The 22,435-nt window shown below is 35.8% G+C and overlaps 1 long non-coding RNA gene across 6 annotated transcripts; it reads right to left on the reverse strand.

Annotated features, from left to right (window-relative positions):
* Positions 1-18,554: 18,554 nt before the first annotated feature.
* On the reverse strand, positions 18,555-22,118 carry LOC114822074 (uncharacterized). 6 transcript variants are annotated; one of them, XR_011577229.1, is made up of 10 exons: positions 21,860-22,118; positions 21,639-21,772; positions 21,460-21,506; positions 20,437-20,520; positions 20,251-20,337; positions 20,068-20,141; positions 19,463-19,559; positions 19,270-19,341; positions 19,034-19,111; positions 18,555-18,915 (listed from the first exon to the last, which is right to left on the reverse strand). It is a non-coding gene; the product is annotated as an uncharacterized lncRNA (long non-coding RNA). The 6 variants fall into 6 exon arrangements; XR_011577226.1 differs by lacking the exon at positions 19,270-19,341; XR_011577228.1 differs by lacking the exon at positions 21,460-21,506 and having other exon boundaries at positions 19,270-19,331; positions 21,860-22,112.
* Between the last annotated feature and the right edge of the window lie 317 nt (positions 22,119-22,435).

Here is a 22,435-nt window from a genome sequence, read left to right on the forward strand (position 1 = left end):
CGTAATGACTCGTCTGGCTTCTGGTGAATAGTGTACAAGTCGTTCGCAGAGTGAAAGCGATCGGTCTAGAAAATGTGTTGAGAAGCAAACAGTTTCCTCAATTCCTCAAATGAGTCTACCGTCTAAGGTGGAAGACGGCAATACCAATTTAGAGCTCCACCAGATAGGGTAGAGGGGAAAAGAAGACATCGTTCTTCGTCGGTGTGCATCTTGTATGCCATGGTAGACTAAAAAAGGTTAAGGTGTTCAATCGGGTCCTCATTTCCAGTATAGAGTTGCAAGCCAAGCTTCTGCTTTGTCTTTGCTAGGAGGGGGATGTCGAGGATCCTCCTTGTAAGAGGGCCAAGCTTAGGTTGGTTCCAATCAGGTATCTCAGCTTGTTGTTCGACCTTCAACTTGTTTACTTCCTTAAGAAGTTGTAGGACAAGAGGGTCCTGAGTGGAGTCATGTACCACTGGAGCTTTCTTTCGTAAATCTCCATCTCCTTTTGGAAATATGAAGGTTTGATCAAGAGCATGTGATTTTTCCCTGGACTCGCCGTACTGACTTCCAAGGTATGTCTATCGGAACATCTCTGAGTCCCCTATACCTTCATGTTTCTCTAGGACTTGTTGCCCATTCCCTAAATTGGTAGCCGGCCTAAGACATGGGAGGGGACCGTGTATTTCAAAGACCCTTGGGTCATTGATCTTCGAGCTTACATGGATGGGATTGTCTCGACGTTACTTTCGGAAATCTCGATAGTCGCGAAAGACAGCTTTCGATCCTTCCACTCTTTCTGTAAGGAGGTGTCTTCCTCCACTTCTCCTACTTCGGGTCGAAGTAGCTTGGTTGAGAGAAGTCTCGTGTTGATCAATGTTTTGATGATTAGCTCACTCCTCAGCAGAGATACCCATGTCGAAGGAAGGCGACCCTCCGTGTTGGGGGGCACCCAGATGATGGTTGATGTCCACAGGGGAAACGAGCTCGTGTGTTTGAGTATGCCTAGTTTCGTGGAGCATTTCAAAGAGCTTCTCATACTGGTCCTGAAGGACCTTATTCTTCATTGCTATCTTGTTGTTCTGAGCTTCTAGCTCATCGACTTTAGCTTGAAGAGCAACCCTCTTTCCTTCCTTCTTTCGTTGCCTCGCACCAAGTGCAAGAGGGTTGTCATTCTGCATGTTATGGCTTCATTCGCTCCCCATGTTAGAGAGGGATGCCTAGTCAAAAAAGAGTGTACAAATAGTGGAAACCAGCTTAACAAAGCTGAAGGATAGTGAGAATAAATGTCATTCCCAAAGACGGCACCAAATGTTGATGCACAAAATCAGTGTGTGACTTTGGTACAACAGAAAGTATTAAGTTTGTGACCTTCGCTAGATTGCTCCGGTCACTAGTGTGGATAAGTATGCAAATGGAAAAAGACAGGGAAGCAAACACAAGATGTACGTGGTTCACCCAGATTGGCTAGGTCCACGGAGTAGAGGATTTCTCATTAATTGTGAAGGGTTTACACAAGTACATAGGTTCAAGCTCTCCTTTAGTGAGTACTAGTGAATGATTTAGTACAAATGACATTAGGAAATATTGTGAGAGAATGATCTTTATTTATAGAAGAGAGTTTCTAGTTTCATTCTGACATTGACACGTGTCGTGTTGTGATTGGCTTCTGATGTCGACACGTGTCGTGCTGTGATTGGCCTCCTGGTTAGAGGGAAACTCTTCTGGGTCCTTAACGGTATAACGTTGACTGGTGCTCAGTAGTTTCGGGATTGGTCAAGTATGGTACAAACAAACTTTATACACATTCGTTTTTTTTTAATAACAATTATTATTATTAAAGGAAGGGAAAGATTTTAAACAATTACATTAATTTACATGAGGAGGAGTTTTGAACTTGGGGTACATGGGTAGAAACCTAAACCCTGTTAGGATCTTTCTTTGTCGAAGGTTTTGTTAGGCATTCTTAATTGTAAAGAGGTGAACAAAGCCTTTATGCCTCGTATTTTTAAGTCAGCGAGAACTAGGCCCAAAGCACCCCGAAGGATAAACAAGTCCTAGGGAATGCTTTGTAGTTCTTTCAGTAGCTCTTATGTGTTTGATTTGGTATCACGTTGAATGCTTCTAGCCTAATGAAGTGTTTCTGGCTGTTTGAGAGCTTGAGGTGTGGAGCTAAAGATCCACGAGTTTAGCAAATGAGATGGTATTCGGTGTTGATTAGGCTTAAGTTTGGCGTGTGGGTTTCTAAGAGATTTTTTTTGGTAGATGAGTTGGACATGGTGGTTGGGTTCACGTGTAATAAAAATGGGGAACTTAAGGCTTGGTTTGTGGATTTGGTGCTTTTACAGTGGATGAAAAGGAAAGGATTGAAGGATGGTGTATTAAGATATGGAGATGCTGCTACTAGATTATTGCGGCAACTTAGAGAGTTTTCCGGCTCTAGAAGATGGATTTTCAGTGCTGGGAGAAAGATGGAGGCTTGGAGCTTTGCTATGATGCTTTTATACTAACTAGGAGTAAAAGAGTTAGAGGCATGAGAGTGGGAAGTTGGAAGAAGAAGGCTTGAGGGACTAGAGAGAAGTCAGAAAGGAATTTCCTGTAGTAGGGAGAGGGATTCCTGCAATAGGAAGAAAATGTTCTTCTCTAATCTTGAGGTTGAAAGGGCATATTAGAAAAGGTTTGGTACTGGTAAGTTTGCATCCTAAAAATCATCCTTTTACTATGATGTTGGCTTCCAATTTGTAAAGGGTGAAGGTTAACCCTAGTTTCTATTCAATTCAAGGATGTGCAGAAACGTGTTTCCAGTGGCTAAAATGAAGAGTTAAAACTTTCTTATATCTAATGGACAAAAGGACGAAGGGCATAATTCTTTTTGAAAATACGTTTATGACCAATTGATTTACTACCAAGGTGTAAATCAACCAATTCACATGTGTTGTTTTTCATAATGGATTTCATCTCACTTTTAATTGTTTCCTTCCATGAAGGAGCCTCAGAAGAAGACATTTCTTCTTTGAAAGTTCTAGGTTCAATCTCGGACAAGTAATGAAATTTGGTATAAAGTTTTAGAAACTTTGTTCCTTTTTCCTCTTGAAGAAGAAGCCTAATCATGACTATGATCATGAATCCTATTGTTTTTTTAGAACAAGATTCATTTTCTTTGTAAAGAAATATCTTTTTTTTAAATTTATTATTATTAAGGAGAGGGTTCGAAATTATAGCAATAATTTAGGAGAGGGGGGGTTTCAAACTCAGGACGCATGAGTGAAAACTCAACACCCTATCCATTAGGATATTGGACCCCATGTAAGGATATATCAAATAATTTTGCATCTGCCGATTCTAATATGGAGCCGTTGTTTGATGTATAATTCCATGTTGTGCTCAGAAATTTGAGAAAACAGTAGACTCATACTCTCCTCGTCTATCGGATCTAAGTGTTTTAATTTTTCTCTTAAGTTGATTTTCAACATCACCTTTATATGTCTGAAACATATTCAAAGCTTCATCCTTGATATGAATCAAATAAACATGTCAATACTTATTGCAATCATCAATGAAAGTGACATAATAATTCTTTCCGCCACGAGTTGGTGTGGATTTAAAGTCACAAAGATCACTATAAATTAACCCGAGTGATTTGTTTGATCTTTCCAAAATTGATTTTCTAGTTGGCCTAGCAAATTTCGATTCGGAATTTTGAATTTAGGTAATAATTCTAATTTGACCATTTTGTGCATGAAACAAAAATTAACATGTATGGTAAAAATTAAAAGACTCAATAATATAAGCAGAATCATTTATTTTATTAGCATCATCAATAACAATTACATTGAGTTTCACAAGGCCATCAACCACATAGTCCTTTCCAATAAACATCTCACCCTTGGTAAGTACAAATTTGTTGGATTCAAATACAAGTTTGAAACCTTTAGCTATCAGAAAATGTCCAAAAACCAAGCTCCTCGTTATTCCAGGAACATACAACATATTTAGCAAAGTCAAACTCTTCCCATATGCGAGTTTGAGTAACATTTTGCCTTTGCCCTCCACTACGGATGATGCAGAACTGTCCACATACAGTTTTTTTCCAGAGGCAGCAGGATGGTACTTAGTGAATAGGTTTCGTCAGCACAAATGTGCTTAATAACACCTGTATCCATCAACTAGTCACTCACATTTGAGACCATGTTATTTCGGACACAACATCAGCCAACTCTTCATCAATGATTGTCATGTTTGCTTGGTTATTGTTTTTTTGGGCCTGATTTCCATCATTGAGATGATGATAATCTTGTGCCTTTTGACTACGTTTGCCATAAAAATAGCAGGAGCCCTTAATCTTCTTCATTTTTTTACAATTATGCAAACTGCTTGGGTTTCTGAGCCTTATTCTTCTTCGGCTAGGCTTTGGAGTTTCCTCCCTTAACATAATTTACATTGGCTTTAATGGCAACAAACCTATTAGTATGGTCTACCTTTTTGTGTCCTCTTTCACTTGTAGCCTCATAGTCAAATCCTCCATATTCATCTCAAGACAATTGTGCATGAGATATATTTTAAAGTCATTCCAAGATGTTGACAATTTCTCAATTATAGCGCCGACTTCAAAATGCTCATTGATCTCATATTCCTCTTAATGCAGTCCACAAATGAATTTCTGGATTTTCTCGACTTGAGAGACAACAGACTTAGAATCCATTATAGTATATTTAAGGAATTTATCGATCACTAATTTAGTTGAACCAACATCACCAATCTTATACTTTTTCTCCAAGGATTCCCACATCTCTTTTGCAGTCTTGTATAGAGGATAGATGTCGTAGAGATTATCATCCGAACTATTAAGGATATTATTCTTACAACAAAACTCATAATGATTCCAAGCTTCAATTGCCATCACAGTTTCTTTCGTCATTGGATTCTCAATTAGACTTTGGAGCCTCTTCCTTAACAACATGAGGGAGATTCATGATTGGCAGGAAGAACATCTTATGTTACCATCTCTTGAAATCCATCCTTTTGAATTTCTCTGGCTTTTCAATGTATTTAGGCCCAGTGCCATTCACATTCACAGATTGTTGATCCATAATTTCTGTTTCAAGACTGTTGTATATTTATCAACAATCAATGACATATATATATATATATATATATATATACATATATATATATTTATATATTCGAATGTGCTAATAAACAATAAAATACAACTGAGTCTATTGATAGAGAATGAGTAAATGAAAATAATATTAAACAAATCAACTAAAGATCAAGGTTTGCATACCGTAATATCCTTGAAATAGAAATTCACCCCTATAATGTGCTTGTAGTTCTGTAGGCGTCTGCTTCACCAAGATTCAAAGTTCTAAACTAGGATTCCATGGTGAATTTATTTATGGTTCTCTCAGTTTGCTTCTATGGAAGAAAACATAATTTTTGGTGTTTTGAATGATATGCAGATGTATTTATTTATAGTGGTCATATACCTATCCGCAACATATAAGATTTTGGGAGGTTACTGTTCAACGTAAACAGTGTGTGGCTTCATCTTTTTCTCAAACTTTTTCAGATGTTCTCATACTTCATCTTGAATGATGAGTCCGTTGAAAAATAAAAAGATTAATTAAATCCAAAATTAATTTAAAATTTAAAATATTAATTATTGAATTTAATTATTAGAGCCTGAGCCTAAGAGCCCCAAGGCGTTCTTAGCTATTTTCGGACGTTCTCAATTGGGTTTGTTTTTAATTGCCTTTGCCACTTATGGTTTCTTTTTGGTTTTATCATGCATATGAAGATTAGTACTAATGAGGAGATCATGTAGGAGTAAGGAGGCTATATCGAAACTTCACTATTTGTTTTTGTATATCACATTATGATTTTTTTGTGGGGTAATGATGGAAAGGAATGTACTTGTTCTCTGATTTCTAGTGTTTGATGTGCCTACTAGAGGTGGTTCGGTATGGGATACCGAAACTGAAACTAGTATTTCGAATTTCAAACCGAAATTTTTCGGGATGGGAATTTGAAGATCAATTCCAAATCAAAATTTCGAGAATCCCGAAATATTTTCAGGATTTTGGGACAAATCGGGAATCCGAAATTCAAATATGAAATTATGAATTATTCTTCAAATATATAATTCAAGAACACATTCATGAACTAGGAATGTCATTTCATTCGCACTACCATTTAATCGAACACTAGCATGCCTAATTGTTTTTATCAGAGTCAAAATTCAAATTAATTAAACCCTTTTGGCAATCTATTGAGAAACAAAAGAATCAAGCCTTATGAAATCATCAGCCATGACAATAGCAATAATAAAATCTAAAAGAATCATTCCAGGTTGCAGAGCATGAATTAGAAACTACTAACATCAATTATAAAAGAATAATATATATCATATATATGTATAAATATATATATATATATAATAATTAATAATATATATTTTCGGTTCGGTATGGGATTCTCAAAATATCGAGAAGCCAATCCCGAATCCCGTACCGAAATTTCGGGATCGGTTTGGGATAGCATCCCGAAAATTTCAGGAATTTTGGTTTGGGATCGGGGTTTTTTCGGTTCGGTTCAGGATTTTCAGGAGTTTTTTCCACCCCTGCCTCTACTCTTGTTTAAACCTTGGTGTCCAAGGATCAACGATTCTTTGCTTAATTATTTTCACATAATTTGAATGGGTGGCTTTAAAGCTTCTAATTATGGCATACAAAGCGAGCGTAAAAGTTAAAACTCTTTTGTTTATATATTCAAAATAGTATCTACTTGTGAAATGTACTTTTTTTATTAAAGATATTGTCTTACTTGGTATATGTTTCCATTACTTACATTCATCAATTTTTGGTTAAGGAATGGGGCTGGGAATTTTTTATTTTGATCCATTCATGGCATCTTGTGGCCAAGATAACTTCAAGGAAGCGCTGGACCTGATCACCCGCTCAACTTCAAATCCTTGGGAAAATTTTGAAGGAAGGCAATGGAACTCCATGCCTGCAGAAGAGAGCTCGTTAAAAAAGAAAGCAATTTGTGATAACACAAAACAATGTAGAATAAGAAGTAAAGCCAGAAGTTGAATCTCCCAGAGATGACAAGATGGAACCAGAAAACATCTTATCCTTTGTGTTGGTTTTAACTCTATTTTATTAAAGATTCAATACTTTGTTTATTATTATTTAAAAAATAAAAATGAAGAGTCATGTCTAACGGGGTAAGTCATGTCTTTTACAAAAGGTTATATAGAGTTTTATAAAGAGGAAACTCCTCAAACCTAACAGATACGTTCAAATATTTCCCTTCTCTTCCTACTAAAGTATTTATTTATATCCCTAGTATCCTCTTACTTAACTCCATCATTAATAGGCAATTGATCACTACTTAGCCCCCCATATACTGTAATCGTGCTTATGGATTATACACTCTTTTAGATGTAAAGGTTATATCATGGAGTTGTAAACGGCAGTTATAACCTACATGTAGGAAGACGTCTACGGCTTTATGACAGCGACATCACGCCTCTCTTGATATTACAGGCCTATTATTCCTTACTATTATTCTATTTACTACTTTGTTTTTTTATATATATGTATGATGCATTTGGGTATTATCTAATTGATTGAATTTACATGTGTATTATATATAACTTTAATTATTTATATTATCCTACGATTAAAGTCGTATATTGCATCTCTACTGTGATCTAATAGAAGGCCTTGTGTTATGCATGCTATTTATGTACATCAATGCTTTGTCTACTAACATAATGCATAGTCATGTTCTTTCCTTTGGATAGTTATGCATTTAGCGTCATGTTGCATGCCCTAATTTAAAATATACATAATCTGACAGTTGGATTCATGAACTAGTGATAAGAGACTTTGCATCTCTTCATGGAAAAGTCTTCGGTGTTTTTAATCAACAAAATCAATTTGATTGGTGCATTGGGTTTTGCATTTCATGTCTCTGTTGAATTGTATGCTACTGCTATAAGACTGATGATCCTTGCTTTTTATATATGAAGCGTGATTATGATTAATTTATGTGTCACAATCCGTCCCGAAATATTATATTTTTAGTCGTGAAATGTCAAATATGCCCTTGAGCGTTTGTGGTGTTGTGTGCACTAGCGGATCCATTAAGGGGCAAGGGGGGTCAGCTGACCCCCCGAACTTCAATGAACGTCCATAGATACCTTAGGTGTTGACCCTCCGAACTTCGGTGAATGTCCATCGATACCTTAAGTGTTGCTCTTTTGAAGATTAGAGTTGACTTCATACTAACCCTCCAACCGACTTCAGACTTACCAAAACCCGATGAATGTCCATGAATACCTTGGGTGCTACCCCTTGCATACATTAACATGTCTGTAGTATGCATTTTCAAATGATTTCAGGTCTACCAAGACTCGATGAAATGACGATATGCATGCTATTTTTGGTATAAAAAAATTTGCGCGCTGCGCGCTATTCTTACTGACCCCCCTAATATTATTTTTTGGATTCGCCACTGGTTGTGTGGTTTAAATTTTGGATTTGGACCAATTCGTTAAGTCCCTAATATTTTGGGACCAATTAGAACTAAAGGACTTAAGGTTTTGTGATGGTTGGTGACCCAACTAGGACCACACACCCACACCACAGGTGCATACTCATATCTCTTTCTCCTTCCTTTCGAATTTTCTGCAAATTCCATACAGTGTACGGACAAACCTTGGATCAAGCATTTCATGCACGGATCGAAGGTTTGAAGGGTGGTTTTGAACTCCTAGCTTATAGAAATTGAGTAGTTACAGGATCGGAAACGGATGTCGTTGGACTATCGATCACAATATAGTGTGAAGGATATGAACAGAGTGAACATAGAATTGAATGTGTTTCTGACAGAAAGGGATTTACAAATATATAGATATGCAAGTAACCTTTCTAGAGAAGTTGTGTTCTTCACGAGAAGTTATAACTTCTCAGGTTGGAATATAACTGTTCATATCCTTTAATTAATTAATTATATTATATTATTTTCTTTATTAATTAATTAACTTATTTCACTACAATCATATGTATATTAGTACACCAATGTTATGGTGTACCTTCACACATGAGTGCACATATTGTGAAAATCATTTTATCATAATCATATTCCAACATCTCCCACTTCATTATGATGACATAAATGGTTTCCTATTCTGGTTTTTTTTTTTTTTTTTTCTCAAGAGTATTACTTATAAACAAATTGAATGTAACATCAGATATGTGGCTTCTTTACCTGGTGCGCACCATTCCACTCAATCTGATGACATTTTACTCTTTAGCAAAATGGCAACATATCCAAGTAACTAGGGAAAAACAATCCATACCTGGTTACAAATGATGACTTAGCCCCGCACTATACGCCATAGTGTTATATAAATTATTTCTTGAAGCTTATTATGGATTTTACTTTCAAGACGATTTATTATAACCTGGTGACCTCGCTAGTGCCCTCTATCTTTAACTGACCAAGTACTAAAGAACCAGATAGAGTTGCATCTACTTGTCCATGTTTTAGGCGTCCCTAAAACCATATAACGATGCCCGCCGCACGTCTCACACTACAACACATCTAGATGTTTTGCAAACCCATTGTAGTCACATGCTCTTTGAATTTTTCCAGAGACAATCCCTTGGTCATCGGATTGGCCACCATCTCTTCGGAGGGTATGTAGTCGACCTCTACTTCTCATTTCTCCACTATATCTTGTACATAGTGATATTTAACATCAATGTGTTTTCCTTTGGAACTATTTGCTCCACTCTTTATCAGAAAAATGGCGGACTTATTATCACAAAACACATTGACGTGCTCCTTAGGTATACCTATATTTAAATTATCGATAAATAGTTTAGCCCATACTACAGTACTAACCGCTGTGCTACAAGATATATATTCTGCTTTCATGGTAGACTTTGCAACACAACTTTGTTTCTTACTTAACCAAGAAACAACCGTTCCTCCAAACAAGACAATGTTACCACTTGTTGACTTTCTGTCATCCAAGTCGCCTGCGAAATCTGCATCGCAATAACAAACTAAATCTAGATCATTTAATCCGAAACATAGTTTCATACCTTAGATGATTTTAGATATCTAATAATTCTCTTTACTGCTGTCCAATGTTGCTTTCCGGGGTTGGATTGATATCTACTTACCAATCCAACTGCATGACATATGTCAGGTCTTGTGCTGGTCGTAGCATACATCAAACTTCCAACTGCTTGGGCATATGGAACATTTTGCATATCAATGATGTCTTGCTTATGTACCGGACACATATTTTTGGAAAGCATCATTCCTTTACAAACAGGTGTACTAACTGGCTTGCAATCTTGCATATTAAATCTTTTAAATATTTTATCCAGATAATTTTGTTGATCCAAATAGAGTGTTTTGGCATCTCTATCCCTAGTAATTTTAATTCCTAGAACATAAGATGCTTCTCCCATATCTTTCATTTCTAATTTGGATCCTAGATATGACTTAGTGTTTTCAACCATATCTATAGAGTTACCTGCAAGTAAGATGTCATCTACATACAGTGACAACATACAAAAATTATCTTGGCACTTCCAAGAGTAAACACAATGATCCAATGGATTTATAATGGCCTGGTGGAACTTTAAATACCATTGTCATAATGATTGTTTAAGACCGTACAACGACTTTCTTAATTTATAGACTTTGTTTTCATGTCCTTTGACATGATATCCTTCGAGTTGAATCATATAGATGTCTTCCTTCAAATCTCCATTCAAGAATGCTGTTTTGACATCTAACTGATGAAGTTCTAAATCCATTCTAGCAACAATTGCCATAAGAATACGAATGGATGTAAACTTCGCAACTGGAAAGTAAGTGTCCACAAAATCTATACCGGGTTTCTGAGTATAACCCTTAGCTACAAGTCGAGCCTTAAACTTATCCATGGTACCATCTGATTTGTACTTCTTACGAAGTACCCATTTACAACCGAGGGCTTTCTTCCATTAGGTAGATCAACCAATTCCCAAACTTCATTTTTCTTTATGGAATCTAGTTCTTCATTCATTGCTTGTTGCCATTGTTTAGACTCAAAACTATCCATTGCTTCTTTATAATTCCTTGGGTCTAGATCTCCCACTGAATGATCTACCTCCTCAAGATTGAAAACAAAGCGATCTTTCAATCTTCTAGATGGTTCCCTTTTTCTTTTACTCCCACTGATTTGATCATTTCTCCCACTATTTATATCTTCCATAATAATATCATGATCATCATCCATGTGTGTGTCATTATCGACATTGTTATGATCACTCATATTTACGTCTCCCACTTGATCATTGTCAATGTCATGGTCATGAGACAAGTCTAAATCAAGATGGAAATGTTGATCATCCGTAGGAGAATTTTCTTCTCCCAAAGATTCCAATTCTTGTATTGGATTAATCAAATCAGTAGTTTCAATAAAAGTTGCATCTCTACTTTCGATCAATCCTTTCTCGGGATGCTAAAATCTATATCCGTTACTATTATCAGGATATCCGATGAATTTACAGGCCAAAGTTTTTTCTTGTAATTTATTTCTTAATGGCTTTGGAATGAGGACATGCGCTTTACAACCCCAAACTTTTAAGTTTGATAAATCGGGTTTTTGCCCATGCCATAATTCATATGGAGTCAGTGGCTTTGCCTTGGTATGAACTTTATTCAATATATAAGCTGCAGTAGCCAAAGCTTCACCCAAAAAATGTAGAGGTAAGTCAGCATAAGACATCATAGATCGCATCATGTCCATCAGAGTTCGATTTCTTCTTTCTGTGATACCATTTTGTTGCGGTGTATAAGGTATAGTATAATTATGCCTTATACCATTCTCTTTGCAGAAATCATCAAAGGCTTCAAATTCTCCACCTCTATCACTATTCAGGGTCTTCATGGATCTTCCTAATTGGTTCTCTACTTCTGCTTTAAACTCTTTAAATTTGTCTAAGGCGTCATTTTTATGCTGTAAGAAGTAGACATGTCCATAACGAGAATAATCATCAATGAAAGTCACAAAATATTTCATTCCTCTATGGGTTTTAGTTCTCATTGGTCCATATAAATCTGTATGCACTATCTCAAGTAAATTTGTAGAAGTCCAATGCTGAGAAAAAGATTTTCTAGTCATTTTTCCTTTAATACATGATTCACATGTATCAAAATCATGTGCATTTACTTGAGGCAACATCCCATTTTTACTCATGCGTATCATTTTATTTTTATTTATGTGACCTAAACATAAATGCCATAAATATGACAAATTTTGAACAATAGAGAAAAATGTATACTCGGAAGAAATACTTTTATTAATACAAACTGAGTACATATTATTGACTCTTATTCCCCTTACATAAATATAACCCTTTTTTCCAATAGTGACAGCACCATTCATGAACCTTGTCTCAAAACCTTTCTTTTCTAAGATAGAGACAAAGACAAGATTCCTCCTTATATTTGGTGCAAACAGAACGTTTTTAAGTACAATGGTGGATTTACTATTGTTGATCTTGCAATCTCCTTCACCCAAAACATCGACATAAGTATTGTTGCCCATGTAGAGGCGATGTTCTCCTAATGATTTTTCCTTGAAAGTGATGAAGCAACTTTTTTCCTTGCATACATGACGAGTTGCTCTTGAGTCGATCCACCATTGTCCTTGATCTTCAGCAACGAGTGCTTTAGAGACAGTCAAAATTAGTTCTTTAGGATTTTTGTTGTTCTTGCGTCGTTTTGGGCACTTATACCTATAATGACTAGTCTCTCCACAATTGTAACATGCAATCTCCTTTCTTTTAAACTTGTTCTGCTTGTGGTGTCCAAACTTTTTGAAGTTCGGGCGCTTGTTACTACTATGTGGCTTGTACATGTGTTGCTTGTTTTTCTGAGAATCTTCCACTATGAGGAGGTTAGCTCTACCTTGTCCAGTTTCCTTTTTCCTATAATTTTTACGAACTTCTTCAATAGCCAACATTGCAGGCAATGTATCCATCGTTAAATCAACTTGACCATAAGTCATGGAAGTAACTACATTTTTCCCAAGAATGGGGAGGCTACCAAGAAGAACACTAACTTGCATTTTATCAAAAACTGGATGGCCAGCATTGGCTAAGTCTTTTGCCATTACTTCCGTTTTAGTAATATGATCGACCATAGAATCAGTTTCCTCCATTTTTGTCCCATTGTATTTCTCAAGTAATAATTGAATGTAAGTTTGAGATTTAGGGCCATACTTCTTTTCAAGTACATCCATAATTTCTTTGGCCGAATCATATTCTTCATAGAGAGGTATTAATTTATCTTCCATGTAATTGAGAATTGTGGCCTTAGCCAACTCATTATCTTCCACCCATTTATTATAAGCTCGAGAGGGCCCAAGGGGTCTCTCGTCCTTGATAGTGTACAAAGTTTTGTCATGGGTTAAAAGATAAGTGATCCTTCTCTTCCATATTCGATAATTAACGTTATTCAACCTCTCTATTTTAAAAACTTCGGATTTGGAAGATTTAGTTGCCATAACTCAGAAATTACAAAACAAACACAATACATGATACAAACTTAAATACAAATACAAATACTACTAGTGTACTTTTAATTATTACAAGCCACAAATACTAATTGTTCTTAATAAATTAAAGACTAAAACAAAATAAAATAATAGAGAGAGACTTATTTAGTAGCAGATACCGCACGCATTCACAGAGGCTTTGTCCAATCAGTGAAAGACGAATACTTGTTCAGGCAATCACGTCGATAGAAGGCTTGTGGATTTCTTACTTGTCTACTTGGCCAGGTGTGTTCAATTCTTCCACTATTTTCGTACACAAAAGCATTCTCTTCTCAACTACTGGATTCTCTTTCAATTCTCAGTGGTCTTGGCTCTCTTAAATTTCTTGCAGTCGAAATTTCTCTTTGTGCCAAATCAGGATATATAAAACCATAACGGATATTATGTTGATCCAAATAATTAAGCACTTTGACTCTAGAATTCCGAAAATTAAACCCTTGCTTCCACTTTTGATCTTTGTGACTATTATTCAAAGTATTCCACAAATTAACTTTATGAGTGAAATTATTAGGGTAAACGAAATTAATAAAACCTGAATTTGGTGCGATCGTAACACCCAAACGAATAGGAAATGACTCCAATTGCAGTTGTCCCGAATTTTTCCAAGAGGAGGAGCTCACTTCAAAAACACTATCAACTTGACTTTTTGATGGAGACCTATCACTATTACTGCACCTTTCAGAACCCAAAAATCTGCTAGCTTTAGTTTGTTCCCCACGTGAAACCTCACCAAAAGCAAGATCTCCTTTAAATGCACTGTCAAATTGCTCTGAACCACAAAATCCTTATATTTTATTTGTTTCCCACTTAAAGGTGAGCCTACCTCAAAAGACTTACAAATTTGACTTTTTGATAATGGAAGGCTTTCTTCACGTGCACTATGACAGTGCTTATAACCATAAGAAAGTTCCTTATTTTCCAGACCCAAGGAATCTTGAAAATTGAAGGACTCTCTTCCTTGATTTTGTGTTTGTAAATCACGCCTCTTTTTCTGGAAAAAATACGATCGTTCCCCCTTCTGAAGAAAATTTGTCCCGCAACCCGGTGGGAAATCATGAACAGCAGATACAATTTTTCTTCGAGGAAATAGGTGCCGTCGGTGTTGTGTATTACCACGAGAGGACAAGACCGCGGCTGGAGGATGTGACCACGATGGGAGAACATGACCACATCGGTGAGTCCACGGTGGAACGTGAGACCACGGTGGAGGCAGAGGACGACTTCGAATCAGACTTAAAGGTGCAGGTAAATCCCTTGGACTTGGTGACCAAAATGTGGGAAAGGGATCTGCACTTGTAGTTTCAAATTCTTGTGTAGATTCGGTTTTTGCAGCCAAAAATCCCGATTGAAATGGATTTTCTGAGGGCCTAATGGGACTGTCAAACCTTTCTGAATTCTGATAATTGTCAAATGAATTTGTATGATGAAATGGTTCAATTTCAGAAAGAATTTTGTTCTTTGTCGAAAGAAATGGTGTAGGGGAATAAAGTTCAAATTGTTGGGTTAATTCAGGCCTAGGTTCAAACGGGTTGTAGGATGGGATTTCGAAGGAGTGGGTATTTTTTTGAGTTTTGGATTCTACAGGAAAATTCTTAGATGACGATTTCGAACTTTCGATCAAAATCGTTTCAATATTCTCCTTGGTCACCAACGCCCTCTTCCCTCATTTCTTCTCAAGTTGAAACTTAAAAAGAACGTTGTTGGATTCGTTACTTGACGAAGAGGAAGTCTCAGATTCTGTTCGAGACGTCCTCGGATGAAAACTGGGCAAATTGTTTTGATTAATAAAACCTGGCTCTGATACCAATGATAGAAATTGAGTAGTTACAGAATTGGATGATAGAAATTGAGTAGTTACAGTATTGGAAACGGATGTCGTTGGACTATCGATTACAATATGGTGTGAAGGATATGAATAGAGTGAATATAGAATTGAATGTGTTTCTGACATAAATGGATTTACAAATATATAGATATGCAAGTAACCTTTCTGGAGAAGTTGTGTTCTTCACGAGAAGTTATAACTTCTCAGGTTGGAATATAACTGTTCATATTCTTTAATTAATTAATTAATTTATTATATTATTTTCTTTATTAATTAATTAATTTATTATATTATTTTCTTTATTAATTAATTAACTTATTTCATTACAATCATATGTATATTAGTACACCAATGTTATGGTGTACCTTCACACATGATTGCACATATTGTGAAAACCATGTTATCATAATCATATTCCAACATTAGCAAGCCCAAGAATCCAACCATACCCTTGGTTGAACTCAAAACCTTCGAAAACCAGAGAACCAAGAACACGAAGCTCGGAGAAGAAAAACGAAGTGTTTTGGACGTCAGGACGTTGAGATCGACGAGTTTGAAGTTTGGCCGGATTATCGAAGGTTCTCCGGTAAATTTCCATGGATTTTAGGTCCCAAAACAGGTATGGTTGAGTTCTACTCGTCCTAAGCTTCAAACTGGTGCAAGTTTTACTGATTTTGGTTAAGAATTGGACGAGATATGAAGGTTTTTGTGTTTTCCCAGTTCCCGGTGAACGCAAAGGCAACCGGTGCCGACCCCGACGACCCAAGGTTAGAGACAAAGAATATTCAGTCAAGTTGACGGAATATTCCTAACATAGGGTAACGACATCAGGTAATTTGGACGGAATATTCCTTTATTTTGACGGAATATTCCTAACAGCGGTTAGGGATTCTGTTAGGATTCCTTACGCGTGGCCGCACGTGTTGCCGTGCACTTGCCGGCACGTGGGACGTCAGAAAATTTTTCTAAAAATATGGGGATGTTCATGAGGTTGTGTAGATCACGTTGATATATTCAAACTTCCCATTTGAGCAATGTATGAGAAGTTATTTCCTAGTTTTGGTTATGTGCTTTAAATAACGTTTATTCAGTTATTTCACATATAGGTGAGACCTATCCTGAGGACGAGCGCCATTAATCGAGGCTCAGGGGCTACGACCCTTTGACATACCAGTGAGTGGGCTTTTGGTTTTCAGTATATACCTATATACTTGAGATTTTTCCCAAAAAATATGTTTAAATGAATATATGTTTTGGAAATGCCATGCAAGTATCTATCTATTTTAATTATGCATTAGTAGTTGCATACATTCATGATTGGTGCTGCAGACGCACAGGTAAGTGCCAGGTAAGTTAATAAATCAAAGGTATGAGATTGTTTCGGTTATGTGAGATATGATGTGATGTATTGAGAGCTCATAAACCTACACCCTGGTGTTAGTGCTCCTGCCCAGAGTTAGGGCACATTCCTTCACGTGATGTTCACCTTTCGCACCATATGCTCACCTTAGATCCAAGTTAGGTGCACAGGCTTGTCGTACATACCACTGGTTTCGACTCGTAGGTGACTTGCGATCATTCGCACAACCTTCATGTGATCGTAGCACTAGAGCATATTTACTTTACACCTAGTCTTGTCATGCAGACCACTGTAGGTGGTTCCGACTCGTGTGTAGGATTTGATTTGATATGATTGAGATTGGTTATGAGCTATATACTTAGCAGGGCAGTTTGAATTAGAGAGATTTGGCTAATGCGATATTTGATATTTATATATTTTGCCTGGTTTACCTATAGCATTGCATTGAGATACCTTGGCATGTCATACTTATGAATATTGTTTTCTGAGCATGGTTTTGAGATATGTATATATTCTATATTTCTAGGAAAATTATACAGGTTTTACGGCGAGGGGTTAGAACTTTTGAGAAATGAAATGATTTTGGAAAGCTTTGTTTTTGTCCACCCACACTTTTTGTTTTACGCCCCTCCAGGTTTTAAGTAGAAGTGCTTGGTGGATCACGAGGATTTTGACGGGGGTTCTGACAGAACATCACCATGTAGGAACACCCTTGGGTGTTGTATTCTTAGTACTTGTCTTGGTTGACTGCATCTAGGATATTATGCTTTGGTTGTGTATTTCACACTTAATCTTGCACTTGCACCTTATCTTATCTAGTACTCTAGTTGATTTGATTTTTGTTTGTTCGTAATTCCTTATATCTCTATTGCTTCCGCACTGTGCACATGGTTACGTCACTTCCACGTGACGTCCAGCATGCCCTGATTCTGGTCGGGGTGTGTCATTATGTGCATACTGATTGTTATTAAGAAATTGTCAAAAAATATATCACTTGGCAATTTTAATTTGTCACGAACTGGTTTCTTACGCATGTTTATTATTTGTCTTATTTCTTTTAATAAATTTGACAATGTTTGCATTCTCATTGATATAATTATTTGAAGGCGGATATTATCTATTCTTGAATAGTTTATTGCAATTTCCATATTAAACATATTTTGGTACATATTGGTTTATGGCATAAACTGAAAGCGGTGAAATGATTTGACTATTCAAACCGCATGGATGAAGTCTGATGATTATGGTTATTATAAACATAATCATCATGTGTACCCATATTAGTTCCTAATTGGCATTACATAATGTGATAATTTCTTATTGTTTTGCATCATTGCATGCTTGGATTTTTCCTGCTCTAAATTTCAAATAAATACTGGAAAACCAATGATGGGCTTTTCATGTGTTTTGAGAAACGCAGGGTGTCCATGGTTTCCAAATGGTGTGCATTTTCTTTTAGAAGCACATATAGATTCTAATTATATATGGATCAATGAATTCCAATAGAAAAAGTTATGACATATCCAGGTAGTGCCGTTTAGGAAGTTCTACATCTCTTTCATTGGTATGGATATATTGTAACAACATTTGTGAAATTGTTGCCTGATATAGACATCTTGCATGATATATACATGTATATGCATATATGTACATTACTAGAAATTGTTGCCCGCACGTTGATAACAAATTGTATGAACAATATAAAAAATGTCTCATAGAAGATTAAATTGTCCTAATACAAACATAAACATGAATAAATGAAAAGTGATCAAAGTATGAAATAACACTTGAATCAAATGTATAAACAAAAAAATTTAAACATGAGAAAACCCTATACAATTATCTCTATTTGTGTTAAAGTACAAATAGATTGAACTCCTAATTATCTACATCAACATACCATTTCTTTGCAACTACTACATCAATATGTAACACATACTTCATTCAATTTGGGATTTCAAAACAAAAAACTATTGACGCAAAATTCCAACACATTTTTGTGTTATAGAATATATTGAGGAGCAAGGCAACAAGCCACACTTTCAACTGAAACACCCAAGATTTTTGTGTTGAGCTCCGCAAACTCAGTGTGGCGGTCGTTGAGAGAGGTGATCTCTGCAAGGTGGGTTCACAAATTTTGAACAAATCAATCAGGTTAAGATAGACTCATTCAACATCAAGTAAAGATTAAAATTTATATGTAGAGATGCTGACTAAAAACATGTTTACATACATGACAAACGAATGTGAAGTCCAATGCGTAAAAAAAGAGAATCACATGCTTATCCCCAATGTACTTAGAGAGCTTGACCTGAAATCCAAAAACCAAATCTTCAATTGTAATGAAACAAAGGGCACATTAGTCATTTGAAACCCTTTCTATACAAAGCACTTCTGCTCTTGAAACCCCTTTTGCTAGAAATGTTTTTATTTGAAACATGTTTGAAGTTTCTATTAAAGTCCACATACTTCCTTGAAAAAACATAGAAATGCTTCTTGAAGCTTTTGGCAGGTGCTTCTTTAGAAACCATCTGGCAGGTGCTTTCAAAGAACCAAAATCAATTTAAATCTCTCAGAAGAAAATCCTATACAAATTGGAAAATCAAAATATAGCAAAACAATGCTTGTCTGATGAAAGAAAAAAATAGTAAAAGTAATATACCCATATACGCTGCAATAGGCTTGCTTTCTCAGCACTAAGTTTCCAAGGAACAATCGGGCCACATATAATCATGTCAGCATCCAGAATCACGACCTTACTAAAAACAAAAAAAATGCACAAATAATCAAAATTTGGGAATTATGGTTGTTTAATTATCTCCATAAATGGGGGTAAGGCTAGCCGACATTCACCTCTCCCAGACCCTGCGTAAAGCGGGAGCCTTGTGCACTGGGTACGACCTTTTTTTTTTATGGTTGTTTAATTATACCTAAAGTGTAGTAGGTATCGTTGGTGTTTATCGGCCTTCGAGAGAGTCGAAGACCTCGAATTATAGAGGAATGCAGAAACTGGGATTAATATTCAATTTTTCTGTATATAGGACACTTTAAAGATTGAGATTTTTTTTTCATTTTTATAGTTCTACACACTTTCTAGCCTTAAATATTTCTAGGAAACAAATAGAAAGTGAAAAAAGTCGTACCCGGTCCTAGACAACTCATGTGAGAGTTTTTAATCCAAACATAAAAAATAATAATAATAATTTTGACAACTAATCATTTAAAAATTCAAAATTTCTAAAACCTTTCGATCAAGTTTGGACTTACATTGCAGTCTATAGCTTTTCCAACCACAACGAAGGCAACCAGGAAACGATGGGAGCTCATTGACCATCGGTCGCCTAAAAATTGAAAAATTAACCATTTTTTAAAGTAAATCCAGGGTTCATGAAAATCCTGTGAAACTTATTAAGATTAAAAAAAATTAGGCAAATCAGTTTGTTCATATACCTCACTCCTGAGCTAAGAGAGCCGTAGGTTGCTGCTGTTGTTTTCGACAAAATTGGGGCAATGGTGGAGAAACATAGTAGGAGGGCTCTGGCATAGCAAATTGATGAAAAAAATAGAAGAGAAAATGTAGCACGACTTAGTAATTATATATGTTAGGAAAGCAGTGATAAAGTCCTGATAAAATACCTGCATCTTTATATCTTTCCTCTTTGATAGCTAAATTTATATTCTTAACCGAACCAAGTTCTTGAATTAAAGAATTTGGGCCCTCTGTAGCACCAGAAACAATATAACATATGATTAAACATACATAACCCAAAAGATCCATCCAGGCTAACCCCATGAATAAAACAAATTCAACCAGGAAACAAAAAATTAAGAACAACACAAAAACCAAAAGACACCCTCTTACAGTTTTAGCTCACTAACCCGTTGAATCAAAACCAATTCAATAAAAAAACATAAAATTAATAACCCAAAAATTAAATGGAAGAATTCTGCAAAAAAGACACTGTTGGGTATCGAAACTCATGAAGAGCTCGGAAATAATCAAATCAACATCCAATTTAGTACACACCAAAGCACAACATAAGCAAAAAACCATCTTCAACTCTTCAATCATTTATCAAACACAATAATACATTCATATCAAAACTCTCAATCATTTATCAAAATTGAATTAATTCAATCTTCATTGGAAAATCTTAGTTATTATAGAAAATCTACCATCTGAATCAGAATAGAAAAAGATAAACCAAACCAAATTATCCATTTCAAAAGACTAAAGCAGTGATGTAAATTATTAAGGGGGAAACATATAGGGAAAAGATAAGAACAAATAGCTTACCAATTGTGGCTATTCCCACCTCAAACAAAGACTTATATATTGGAGAATCAAATTGAAAAAGTCCAACATGACCCAAATTTACATTAACAGATAAACATATTCCAGAATAAAGAAAAAGATAATCAATGTCTTTCCAATAAGAAACCCAACAAACCATCCAACACTTCAAATCACTGCTAAAAAAATTCCACAGAACAAAACAAATCAATAACTTTTTTTGGTATGAACTGAAAATTAGGTAAACAAATTAAAACTTTTTTCTGATTTGAACAATAAAATGCCAACGGAAAATAAAATATATGCAAAGAAAATTAAAAACTGAAAATATATAAACATACTAAAAACTGAAAAAACATTCTTACATTTTGAAAGAAAAACTCCAAGAGCTAAGAATACCCTTCATAACCTACTACAATCAAGAGAATCAATAAAAACCCATTTCAAAAAATCAAAATCCGTGAAAGAAAAACTGAAAATTTGAGGAAAAATTGAAATAAATAAATAAATCATCAGCTTTGACTTCAGAAGTAGTTGTAGGTACCTCAAAAGTGAGAAAAACAGAGTAAAGAGATGAGTGAGAGAACATGGGTGGAGTTTCTGGCGATTTTCTTGCTGAAATTTCCATAGTTGCCTGTACACCTTGAAGACCTTGTAGAAATATGCGTCGTACTCGACCTGTACAAAATTAAAATTTTGAAATCAAGGAATAATTGTTTGGAAATTAGGGTTTACACTGAAGAAAAGGTGGAGAATTTGAAGGACCTGTTGCGACGGCAATAGGGGAGCTCTCTGATTTAAACAATTTCTTGTCAGTGTTGTGGTGAAGAGAGCAGTTGAATCGCGTAGAGAAGCTGAGATTTGAAAGCGAAAGAGAGCGACAAAAAGGTGAATCGGAGAGCGACAAAAGCAGAGATTTGTGACAGAGAAAAATGGAATTTGAAGGAAAATTCGAGATGATGAAGTCGAAGCGGAATGTCCATCAATGTTGGACGCGTGGGCAGCTGAGTTTTCTCATGGTTTATGAGGAAGAAATCGAGATATTTCTACTAGACACCAGCAGGGCTAAAATCGTATTTTTCACTATGTTATTAAAAAAAGGTTAGATTTGAAGAGCAACTATAGGGCAAAAACGGAAGAACGTTGTAGAAGGAACAGTAACTCGTTTTCTCTTTTAGTGTGTGTGTGTGTGTATATATATGTGTGTGTGTGTAATTTGATATTGGATTGTGGGTCAAGAACTGCCCAAGACCTTTCTACTAGAATAAGTTACTAGCAAAAACGATGACTAACTAGTCATAGACGTCTATATGTTAATCCATTAAATTTTAACTTATGTGA

This window comes from Malus domestica, chromosome 16, assembly GCF_042453785.1.
Source record: "Malus domestica chromosome 16, GDT2T_hap1".
Classification (NCBI taxonomy): Eukaryota; Viridiplantae; Streptophyta; class Magnoliopsida; order Rosales; family Rosaceae; genus Malus; species Malus domestica.